We start from the raw sequence: 12532 nt of genomic DNA on the forward strand, positions 1-12532 counted from the left end.
CGGCGGCCGGCAATGGCCCTGTGCCGCGGCGGCGCAACTCCGGCGAGCGAAGGGTGGTTTAGTGGGGCGCGCGGAATCCGTTCCCGAGCTCTACTTGGAAGTAGGGAGGCCGGGAGTGGGAGTTCCGCGGCGAGATGGAGCTCGCCTGCGTGAATGGTGGGGTGGCGGTGGTGGCTAGGGGCTACAGCGCTCCGGCAGGTCTAGGGTCCAGTTGCCGGTTTGTTGAGGACCAGCGGAAGGTGGAGAAGGGTTCGATTTGAGGAGGGAAGGCCCGGAGAGGGGGTGCTTGGCGTACAGGCAGGGGCGGCGGCCGACGGCCTTACTGGGCGCGTGCGAAGGGGCCGGATTAGCCTTTTATAGGCCAAGGCGAGGGGGAGGGCGAGCCCGGTCCCTACCTGGCTGGGGAAGGGGCGCATGGCCGTGGCAACTAGGCCGGCTATCATCATGGCGTGAGCGCACAGGCGCGGCATGCTGTGTGGCGAGCGAGTGCACGGCGAGGTGCTTTCCCTCGGGGGCTAAGGGAAGCGGAGGCCGAGGCGTGTGGCAAGACTCGGCAGCTGGCCAGGGACTGGGCGCGACGCATGGCCAGCCAGAGGTAGAAAAACAAGGGAGGGAGGGAGAAAGGTGAGGGGAAATGACTGACATGCAAGAATTGTGAGAAATTCAGGGGCCTAAACGCACAAATAAAATTTTATCAAATTTTTATGTTGAAGCTCGAAAAACAGTATATACCAAAGTTGTAGATAATTTAAAAATCTACAACTTTCATGTTGAGTAAATTTTTCATTTGAACTTTGTTTTAAAAGATATTTTAAGTTTTTGAAAAACAGTGATTTGAATGCATGACCTGTCATTTCATGTGACTTTTGTCACTTTCACCCCTCAGGTTCAACTAGACATTTGTTACTCTTGTCATGGTGGATATGTCTATAGAATTTCATGGACACTCGTGGATCCATTTGAAAGTTATTTAAATCCAAGAAAATTATAATTTGAATTGATTATCGATTCATGTGATAGTGTTTGAATTTGAATTCAATGTGTATAGAAGGTTTATAAAGCATTATGAAAGGTATGGATTGGTGCATTATTACCATTTTGTTACCAATTATGCCAATTGAAGTTTGAAACATACAATTTATTGTAAAGCACATACATAAACATACATGTACATAGGTTTACAAAAGCAAAACACTAAGTATTTATTTAAGTTTTTCTTGGTCGTTTTCAGAGGATGCCATGTTAATTACCTTGCTTTTGATATTTTGACACCTAGGGTGTTACAGCCTACCCCCCCTTTAAAAATAATCTCAACCCGAGATTTGGATGAACAAGCTAAGTGTGGAAAGTGTGTGTGTATACCTTTGGTTGGTGAAACCCGAAGATAGTCATGATCACCAACTTCGAGTTGCCAGGGCTTTCTTCTTTTGTCAAAATAACTCTTTCGCCTAGAATGTGCGACTCTAAGAATTTCTTGTATTATCCTTACTTGTTACTCTGACTCGATTACCAAGTCTAGTCAAATTATTTTGATGATCTCTGGTTTGCGACAAACTCAGAGGAGTTTGACACCTTCGACCATACGAGGCTTTAAATAGTGCCATTTTCAGACTCCTCAAGGGTGCTTTTTAGAGGTGCTTGGCAACCCAATCATGAAATCCATAATCCGCAGAATTTGGAGTGTAATGGCTATTTACAAGTGGTATCAGATGTAGCATTCTGAGATATATTTAGCGAGAACTTTTGCCAAGGGTCTCGATACATTTCATTAATACCCAAGTAATTGGAGAGCTTTGGAAGGAGGTGCCTTGTCAAGAATTGGTTTTCAGAGTTCATGATTCATTGGATCCACTATGGAGGTTCGAACCATAAAACTCTATCCTTGTCGCAGCAAAGCATTTAGATTTCTCCGCTCTTTAAGAGAGCTTTGTGCTTGACGATTTTCGCAGAACAGATTTTGGACAGTTGATGAAATTGAACATAACTGATTAATCCAAGGTCCAAAAATTCTCAAATTTTTACAGGATGTACCTAAGATATTTATGAACATTTCCTCCGGTCAAGTCCAGAGCTGATTCCGAGCATAAGATGATCAAAACCTTAAGTTTTTAACTATCTGCTGACGCAGAAAACTGAACATCCAGCGAGCTATTGTTTCGTGCACCATAACCAAACCACTTGACCAAAAATTGTCAAATTTTTACAGAAGATTCTTGGTTCAGTTATCTACAACTTTTGTGTTGAACATTTTCTCAAAAGGTGACTCTAAGTGGGTCGAAAAATTTAAGTAGTCAGACTGCTACAACTAGACAGATAAGCAGGGGTTCAAAAATTTATCATTTCGCTACTGTAGAGTGATCCAAAAATTCCCATATTTTTACAGTAGAAAGTAAACTTGTTTTACTACATTTATTCATTGTCTCAACTTTATTTGGGGTAGTTTGCCAGGTCTAAAAATTTGGGTTTTCTTGTTGTATGCGCCGGTCTGCTTACATCTGGCAGCTTTCTAGGATGGAGATCTTATTCTTCGGCAAAAACAAACTTTTCTCAAGACATTCTTGCTCAAGATTCTTTTATTTAATGGAGTTGGTACTTATTTTGAGAAAAATGCACACTAGTTCAATGCCATGATGTATTGTGGAGATGCCAACATGCCATGAGGTTGATGATACAATGTGCCAACTTATGATGCAGATATATGTTGCGTGCAATTAGGTCATGCACCCTTAGTATGCTTATGATGATGCATCACAAATATGAGATAACCTTACTTTGATGAAGTGATGCATATGGCGTGGTGCATTTGTACTATTATTAGTTGCTTGAGGTGCGGGTCATGGTGTGTAACTGCTGCTGCACATGGTTTAGATGGATGATGTGCTATATCTATTTGGAAGGATGATCATGCACGTAGACATACAATGCATAGGTTGCAATGTAGGTTATTAGCAACCTACAAAGTTTTACAAGTGCTCTTTTGTTGAACCAAAACAGAACACAAATAAATCAACACATTATTGAGGTTGGGAGAAATAGATTGCCAAGGAGTCGCTATCACGGACCAAGATACCAGCGCGCACCTAGTAGCTCAATCGTATGGCGGTAGCACACACGAGGCCCAATGTTCCGTCGCGGCACCATAGGTCAGTGATGAACACCACAACAGGGTAAAAACATAGCAACCCAATAATGCTTGTAGCAAGAAAGGAAGATGAAGAGCTAGATAATATTCACCATTACTTCCCAGATGCATATGTGATTAAACCATGGGAATGCAATAACAATGCATCGGTAGTACTTTAGCTACATGTAATGCATGAATGTTGCAGTAATGATTATGCATGATATGCTAGCATTACCGTGCACCAGTTTTAGTTTTAAAGAGAACCATATGAGCAAGAACGGCAAATGAGAATTTCTTCCCTTTGTCCAAGGAAAAACAAGTTTAGTCATCCATTATTTCTTTGGTCTTCTTACCGAAATCGCTATAACCAGCAATTAGAGGTTGGAGGACATCGTGCCCATCCGATTGAAAGTGTCGTTGCCGCAGCAAGTGAAAAATTGCTTGCTGTCCCAGGACAAGTTAGCGAAGCAACTCAGTCTGGATAGCCACAACTGCAACCAGTTTGGTTGGTGGTGGTAGCGGTTGCGATGGTCCACTGCCACTTGCACCAAAACAATTCGGGGTACTGCGTGTTGCTCCCACCATTAAAAATATGGAAGACTTAACACCAGCAATACGGTCCCTAACATTTGTATGATTCGAAGGATAGGTGTGCAGAGGAGTAGAATTCGAAAGGCTTGGTTAACCGAATGTGCAGGAAGCTGCAGGTTACGATAAAATTCATAACTCATGTTTTGTTCATCCAATTTCCTTGAATTTTGAAAGAAGTTAGAAAATTTCATGTTCTGCAACTTTGGTAGTCAATTCAGAGGCCAATTCCGAGAGTAAGATGGTCGAAAAATTCAATTACTACTACGGTTTTCCTATTTTCAGAAACCAGAGTCTCTGTAATTTGCGCATAACGCCTGTTCTACAAATACAATAGAGCTGAACTTTTGTGAGCATTTAGATTAGAAACTTTGGAACAACTTTGGTATTCGAGCCCAATGCTAAAACAATGGCTAAGTTGGCAGAAATATTCAGTCTTTGTTTCTCTGTTCTGGCTGTTTTTCAGCAGGCCGGGCTATAGTGTTTTGCCTATAGCTCTGAGTAGAGTTGTCTCAAGAAGCTGAAACTTTGTGAGCTCCTAAATCATGAAATTTGTGATCACTTTGGTATTCAACACCCAGCCAAGAAGAGTCATCTACAATGAGTGAAAATTTCAGCAATAGCATGTAGGATATAAACTGAACAATGGAACTTCAATTTGTCTGGAAGCAACTTTAGAATATCATAACTCTAAATTGGGTAGTCCAAAAATTTTCAAATTTTTCTAGGATATGCCTTAAATAATTGTACACAATTTTTCTATTCAAGCCTAGGTCTATATCAAACCTTAAGATAGTCAAAATCTTAATCTTCAATTTGCTGTCTACCCAGAAAATTCTGTGCACAGAGAGGTAGTGTTTTGGTGCATCAGGGAAAATCTATTTGGCCAAAAATTCTCAAATTTTAATAGACGCTTCTTAATTAATTTTTCTACAAGTTTCATGTTGAACTTTTCTGCATTAGGAGTCTCCAAATTGGTCGATAAAAATTTTAAATGGAAGAACTGCTACTATTAGGCAGAAAACAGGGGAAACAAACTCTCTAATATTCTCTACTATATAGCGATCCAAAAAAATTTCAAATTTCTATAGCAGATAGCAAATTTGTTTTTCAGAAAAATACTCACTCACAGGTACAGTCATTTTCCATGTTTAATAAATTGATTACTCAGCTTTGATAGAAAAGTACAGAATTTTCCACCAGTAGCTCCCTCATGTCGAGGTGAAGCTCCCCGGCCACTCCACGCCACTTCCACCTCACCGGAACACCCCCGCCGACGAGCGCCTCCGCCGCCGCCTCACTGTCCTCCGCTGATCCGCCTCCTCCGGACACCTCTTCGCGAACCAAGGGTACCCAGGGGTGCGCCTCGTTCTCCTCTTCGTTTTCCCCAACCCAACCCTCGCCGCCGGCGATCCTAGCCGCCGGTAATGGCCGGCGCACTTTCCTCTGTTCTCCCCTGCGGCCAGGGACCTTGGGTTGAAAAGAAGCAAAAACCTAGGGGGTTATTTGAATAGCCCTAGACTCATTTGAATAGTAGCAGCAAGGGCTTCTTTGTGATTTTTGCTGTAAACTTTGATATTCTATAGAAATTCGTAGAAATTTAAAAAAATGTAAACCTTGATGTTTTGGAATCCTTGAGAGTAGCTCTATGCACTAGGATCATAAAATGTTGGGTGTTAGTTGAGAGTTTTTGCTGTAAAAATAGATTTGTATTACTAGTGCATAAATACTAGTTGTTTTTATGTTTTTCTTAACTGATGTTTAAAACCATATATTGCTGTGAAATTTTTATGGTGAGATGCTCATGTGACTCTAGTATTGCTATAAATATTTCGTGGTCAGTTCTAATGTTTAGCTATTCCTTTGATTTAATGCTTATTAAGTGAGCTTTAATCATGATAAATAGTTTACTTGTTTATAAAATCCTGATAATTTTTTTAAAGCCTTGTTTTAGTCTTATGTTACTGTATGTAAAATTTATGCACCAGTTCAATAATATAACAGAAGCTACAAATGAATCTTGTTAGTTTGCTGTCAGTTTTGTTTATTTTCTCAGAATAAATTATTTATAGATTAAATCTTGAAAAATTTACAGTAGCTAAGTTAACTCTGTGTAAACCTCCTTTTAATTTTCTAGCTTCTAGGTTGCTTTGGTATAACCTGTATAATTCAATCTTGTTCTAGGAGTTGTCTGAATAAATGATTTGTCCTGAATAAATGGCTACAAGTTTTGGGATGAAATTTGCAGGATAGCTCATTCTGTTTACCTTCTGTTTGATGTAATTTTTGCTGAATTTCTTACTATTTAAATACTGAGTGGTTGATTTATTAGGAAACCAAGAATTGCAAGCTATTAGATTCAACTACCACTTGTTTATGAAGTTAGTAAGCTTCTTTTGTACCATTGATCATGATGCCTTGTGTAGTTAGATATGTTAGTTATCTACTCTATAAACGATTGCCCATGTAATATGATTGTTTGCTATTTGTTAGACTATAACTTTATTGTGATATGAGTGTGTTTATAATGCTGTTCTTGCATCACATATAGATACTTCGGTGTTAACTGACGGGACGTATGAGCTGATCCCGGATTCCGAAGGAGGTGATCTCGAAGCTCTAGTGAACACTACTGTACTAACTGAAGCCCCGGACCAAAGTTCGGAAGAGCCCAGGGCTAAAATAGTTAGTGACTACCGAGAAGGCAAGCCCCGGACATAACCTATATTTCAAATTACTACCATTTACTGTTATTACTTACTTATGCATTTACAGTTCTTAGGATTTGAATTGAAACCCTAGATGCATGATCCTAGGAACCTATGTACTGAACACTAGACCTGAGTTCGAATAACTGCTAAGCTTATAGGACCGGTAAAAGTCGAGTGATTGCCTGTCACTCGCGAGCTCTATAGGAATTGCTTGTTTACTTTCTATTATCAATATAAGGACGACGGACGGGGTTGTGTTCGATATCATGACCTTGTGTGAGACCCCGTCTGTGTTGATGAACTTGCAAAGGTCGCGGTGTGTGGTAGTGCTGGTTAAGTTTTTGAACGTACTAGCCACATGCCGTAAATATGGTACGCGGTAAGCCTAGTAGCCGATTGGACCGGGGAGTGGATATACCTATCACGCTCTCTTTAGAGATAGGCTTTTAAATTTTATTGTTGATCAACACTGCGACTTCAAGGGACAAGGTTGGACCTTGGAGCCCTGTAGTCGGGGAGAGTGACCCTATCCACAAGCCGGAAAGAAAGGTCAATGGTTGTTTGTGAACGACCCGATGGTGTTCCAAACGTGTGTGTTAGGTCTGTCTGGCCAGGTTAACAAATTCAATTCGAATCGTCTACTTCCCACTGTTTGGGACTGCTTGATCTCTTTGCCACACAGAGTAATAAGAGCAACATTATTATGATCAATCCTGATGTTTGCTTAAAGTTCTACCATGGTTGATTAGTAGTTGCTTACATAGAATGGTTAATCAACTAGAATCTTGGAAGCTAAAATTTGAAAGCAAGGACCGACTCTTTATTGCTTTTCAGCAAAAGAAAAACCAGAGCCTCAAAGAACCTTGCATAGTCTAGTTAGGTGGGCTACATATACCCGTTGACGGTTAAGTCTTGCTGAGTATTAGAATACTCAGCCTTGCTGTTGAAACCCTTTTTCAGGTTTGAGTTTTGAGGACCAGGTCGCTAGTTTGTCTTGGCCCTGCTCTTTGCCTCGTGGCTGGTCCGTAGAGTGGGATCCGTCTTCGACCAGCAATGACCTCGATGAGTGATACCTTGCTTGGGCTAGCTTGGTATACTTTTGCGACGTGTTGTAATTGTCGTGTGTTATCTTCCGCTGTTTAAACTCTGAAGCTTTACACTTATGGCTTGTACAACTGTTTTACTAAGTTTGGTTCTGTAATAATGGTTTGAACTAGTTTGTAATCACTACTTTGCCTGTGTTGTAAAATTGTGGTTGTAATATCTATGGACTCGCCTTCGCGCGGGGTATGCTTGTTCGATCCGAGAACTGGTGGTTGTATCGGGACGTTACCTGACAGACCAAGAATTGTTCCGTTTGAAGTGCGTTTGAGCCGGTGTTGCCTTTATGGTGATGGCCTGCGCACTTGAGCCGGGATAATTCAGGTGGTTCTGCCACACTGACGATCGTGACGGGTGGGAAAAAGTCGTGGCATGCTGTAGCTATTGTCCTGTCACAAGGACACATGTTGGTGATCGCCTCGCCGGCGGTGCTGGCGTTGGCAGGGATGGGCGTCCTCCCCCCTGTCCCCGAGGATGATCTTCTCGTCCTTAGAGCTGACTTCGGGATGAGAGAGGGCGTGCTCCGTCCCATCGGTAAGTTGTTGTCATGTCTGACTACTGTCGCGACTGCCCAAGCTCGTGCTATGGCAGGGGCGAATGGTCATGTCAGCCCACACGGGCCTTCCCCTGACTAATGATGGTTTTCGGGTTCGCAGCATGGTCAATTTGTCATGTGGGCCCGCTCCTACCCCTTCCGCAGGGGTTGGAGCGATATTTTCCTGTAAGGGTCTGATGCGGCGGGCGGAGACCTCCTCGCGGGGATCGGTCTGAGGTGGTGGTTTCCTCAGGGGTTGGCCTTTAGTGTGCCGGTTGTGCCCGCTTCGGGCCGCACTTGTCTTAACCTTATTGGGCCTTTATCACCTAATCGTTGGTTTTGGGGGTACCAGTTACTTTTACCCCCATCAGTAGCCTCCGACCCCCATCGCACTTAATTGCGTAGGCGTGTCGGGAGTCTGATAGTCCAACGCGAGGGGATTGCTCCATGGTCGATGGTGTTTCTTCCTGTGGGTGCGCGCGAGCACACCTACTAGGTATAGCCCCCGAGCCTCTAGTGGAATCAGGGATTCATTCAGAGGGTGATCTTGTCATAATAAATAGCGTCACCTTTTGGCGCTTTGACGGAATGGGCCATCCTGACCGTACGCCCAGTGATGGGACGCATTGCTGCCACCCCGTCCTTTAATGGGTGTGTACGAGTGCACCCAGTGGTTGTAGCCCCCGAGCCTCTGAGCGAGACAGAGACTCGTTCAGAGGCTGAGAGCCATCGATTACCCATGTCGGCCGGTGCCACGGGTCAGCTTGGCTGGCCCGTCCTGTCCAGCTCTGGTCCATGCTCAGCTCTGAGCAGGGCTCGTCGTTCGGGGCCTGTCCCTGAGCAGTCATCGCACGGCACGCAGCTCAGGGGCGGCCACTATTGGCCTTGTGGGGCGCCGTGCCACTTGTAGTGGAGCCTAGGCCCTTCCCTTGCTATAAATAGCGGCTTGTGGGGAGCCTCTTCTTCATCGAACTCGTCTTGCCTTCCATTGCTCCCTTATAGAATGACTAGCCTTTCCTCCTTGGTTTGTCCTCCAGTGGGGGCTCTGCATCCCCTGTGTCTTGCTGTTAGGAGAATGCTTGCAAGCGGCAGGTGATCGGCGGGGCATGCTAGCCGTCCATCCGGCAGCCGGGGCACGTTTTCGGGGCATCCAAGGCATCGAGTGCACCAGGTGCCCCGATTAACTACCCCTGCAGAGCCTGCCGTCGGCGTCATGGTGAGCCGACGGAGGAGGTGGCTAAGCTGACCGCCTTCCTTACCTGCCGCAATGCCTGTGGAGGGGGAGGTGTTAGAAGAAGGCTTGCAAGGAAGTTGTTCCTCCTAGCATTCTTCTATCTTGTTGCCACCTGCCACCTCTCCCAAGATGGGCAAAATTGTCACCTTCCGCGAGTGACTATGTTTTTCTAACTGTAACGGCCATTGGCCGTGTGTAATTTCCGTGATTATTACTCCTCATTTATTAGTAAAGCTTTATTTTCGTCATGCTCTGCGCCCTTTAATCCTCACTATTTTCGCCGCGGCGGTGCTCACGGCTCCCGGTGAGTCATGAAGCCCCGTGATGACGGGCCGGGAGCCGAGGCGAGCCCCGTGGGCTGCCGCCTGGTCCCACCTCGATCGTGTCATTAGGGGCCTTTAAAACCATCGTTGCGCGCTCACCGGCCGCCCACGCAGCTATTGACGCTCACTAACGATCATTTCCAGGCATCAATTTGATCAGAAAATCATGAGAGTTTGCATTTCTTACACGCATCCTTATCCAATAAAGTTCCTAAATCATACTTTACCTTTTAGAATATGCAAGTTGTGTTTTCAAGCTAATATGCAGGTTACAAGTACACTTTGGCCCGACACAAAATCACAGAAAATATCAAAGTACCGATTCAGGCTCAAATGGACCAAGTGAAGCATAAGAACTGAAGCAAACCCAGCTGGGGCAGGCCGTGCCTCAACTTTAGGACAAGGGGAGACCAAGACAAGCCCACTCCAGGAAGTTGGGGGCGGTTGGCGGCCCGGGCAGGCCGACCGACCTACCTGATCGGCCGGCCAGGCCCGTGGGCCCCACCGCCTCAACCAAGGCACGTGGCGCTTCCCTGTTGGCTCACAATGTCGGTTTGGGGTGCTACAGCTGGTGGCTCCCTGCTATAAATACAGGGGGGTAGAGAATAGAACACACACACACACACCACACCTCTCACTTCCTATCTTGCATTCCTTGCATAGTCTTTAGGCTTAGTGGAGTTTAGGAGAAGTCTAGGAGTCATCGAGTCACCGGAGTTGCTCAAGAGTCTGGTATGGGTTCATCTCTAGCTCTCTCTTGTAATATTCGGTCATTTGTAATAGAATTAGACTATGGTTACCGATATCTGCTTGAAGTATATTCTGAGTTATCGAGTATATTTTTCTTGTCATGGTTGCGTTATTATTCAATGCTTGCATTGCATGATCGCCTTGTGCTGGAGATGGTTAGTCTTTTGTTCTTAGAACTCTATCAACTGCTCCAGTATTCGTATGATTGCTCTAGTGTGATGTCTGTCCATCCGGAGGGTGGGGGCTCCGCGCGGGACACTAGAGTATCCCTTACTAGTGTAGACATGGTGTCTAGATTAGCTAAGAGTTGCTGGATGTCAACTATACCCACGGTTTGTAGAGGCAGCCAGCAGGTGGTGACAGCCCTGTCCGTGCCTTTTAGTAATCCTCCATGTTCGGTATGGGAGGTAGGAGGTACATAAAGTCGCCGGGGTGTACGGGCTCCTCCCGTTACTTCGATAGTGATCTCCCTGTTGTGTAATTTAATCTCTAACGAGCTAACTAATGAGAAAGTCTAGATATAGCTACGCCATCAAAGAAGACCAAGAAGGTGTGGCGCAAGAAGAACAAGACGTCGTCGACCGCTACTACTTCTCTAGGTACGGACGAAACGACCTCAACCTGATCAGGTATGGAGAAAGGTCCTGCTTTTTGACCCTAAACTAAGAGCTAGCTTGGGGGAGGTTCCCTCCCCTAAGTCAACTGTATCCCTTTATTTGCTTTCAATAAAATTTGATAAAAACTTTCAAAAACAAAATAAAAATTTACTGCTTTATTTCCCTTTTCCATGATGCGCGGTAAGAATGTTTTAACTCCCTTTTGATAAGTTGAAAGGATGAGTTTTGCTTTGCTATATCATGTCTGTTGTGCCTAGTTTGAAAATAAGAGTTCTCTTGAGTTTATATTCGTTGGTTATACAAATATGTTGCCAATAAACCTGAAAATTCCGTGGGTTGCATATGCTTGATCCGAGTCTAAGTTGTTGTGAGTTTAGATATGGTAAATAAGGTTATGCAAGCTTGTTCTAGTGATGCTTGAAGTCTGGAGTTGTTTTCGAAAAAAGAAAATTTAAAAAAAAATAAAAGGCAAGTTTCCCAGCGATATGCAATGTCCTACCAGAGCCATATGTCATATTCTATGAAAAACCCTTATACATATGCTGCTTGATATTCTATTGAGTTTTGTCAAATTGGGTGACCCTAGTAAGATGCTCTTCATGCTTTCTCGATCATAAGCACATACACGTCCCATCCATTTGTTATATTCCTACACTGGGAATTAGCACCACCATCCACTTCACATCTATAAATGCTCCATGTCTTGGTGATCTCTCTCGTAGAACATTTCTGAAATAAAATAAAGTCATATTATGGTTGCCCTAAAAAGAAGAGAAAAGATGGCATGCCAAAGAAGCATGACCCAAAAAAAAGTAGAGAAAAAGGGGGTAACCATGTCTCAAAAAAAAGAAAAAGAGAGAGAGACAGGGATGATTCGAGAGAGAAAAGCCATTACCTCAAGGAATAAGCCATATTCATCCATCTATCCATCCATTCATACACTTGCACCTTTTGATCGAGATTGCATGACTTGTTTCTCTATGGATCCTCTCTTTGACATTACAATAAATAGATTACAAGTGTGCCCTATTATTATCCTACTTTGAGCTCCACAAAGGCTTGTAGTAGTAGGGAAGATCAAAAGCAAACACTGCCTTGGTAAGGAAATACAAGATGAGTGCCTCGAGAGAGTTATCCTAGAGCTTTGCCATGTTTTCAAAAATCTTTCAAAAATGTGTCTCCAGATGGATTGAGGATCTATGAACAAGTAAGTAATGCTTTATGCACCATTCTAACTCTCAACAGCCCAAGACAAGGAGACAGCTAAAAAGCCCCCATGAGGGAGTTAGGTAATTGAGCAAAGGTATGCTAACCAACTTATTTAAGCATATAGATGAATCTCTTTGCTTCAGACTATGACATGACAGGTAAGGTACGAGTCAAAGTGATTTTCTGATCAGCAACCTGATTTGTCCTACTTTTCTCGGGACGAGCAAAGGACAGCTTGGGGGATCTTGTTGACGCTCACTAACGACCATTTCTACGCGTCAACTTGATCAGAAAATCATAAGAGTTTGCATTTCTTACACGCATCCTTATCCAATAAAGT

The sequence above is a fragment of the Panicum virgatum genome, chromosome 5N (genome assembly GCF_016808335.1).
Source record: "Panicum virgatum strain AP13 chromosome 5N, P.virgatum_v5, whole genome shotgun sequence".
NCBI lineage: Eukaryota > Viridiplantae > Streptophyta > Magnoliopsida > Poales > Poaceae > Panicum > Panicum virgatum.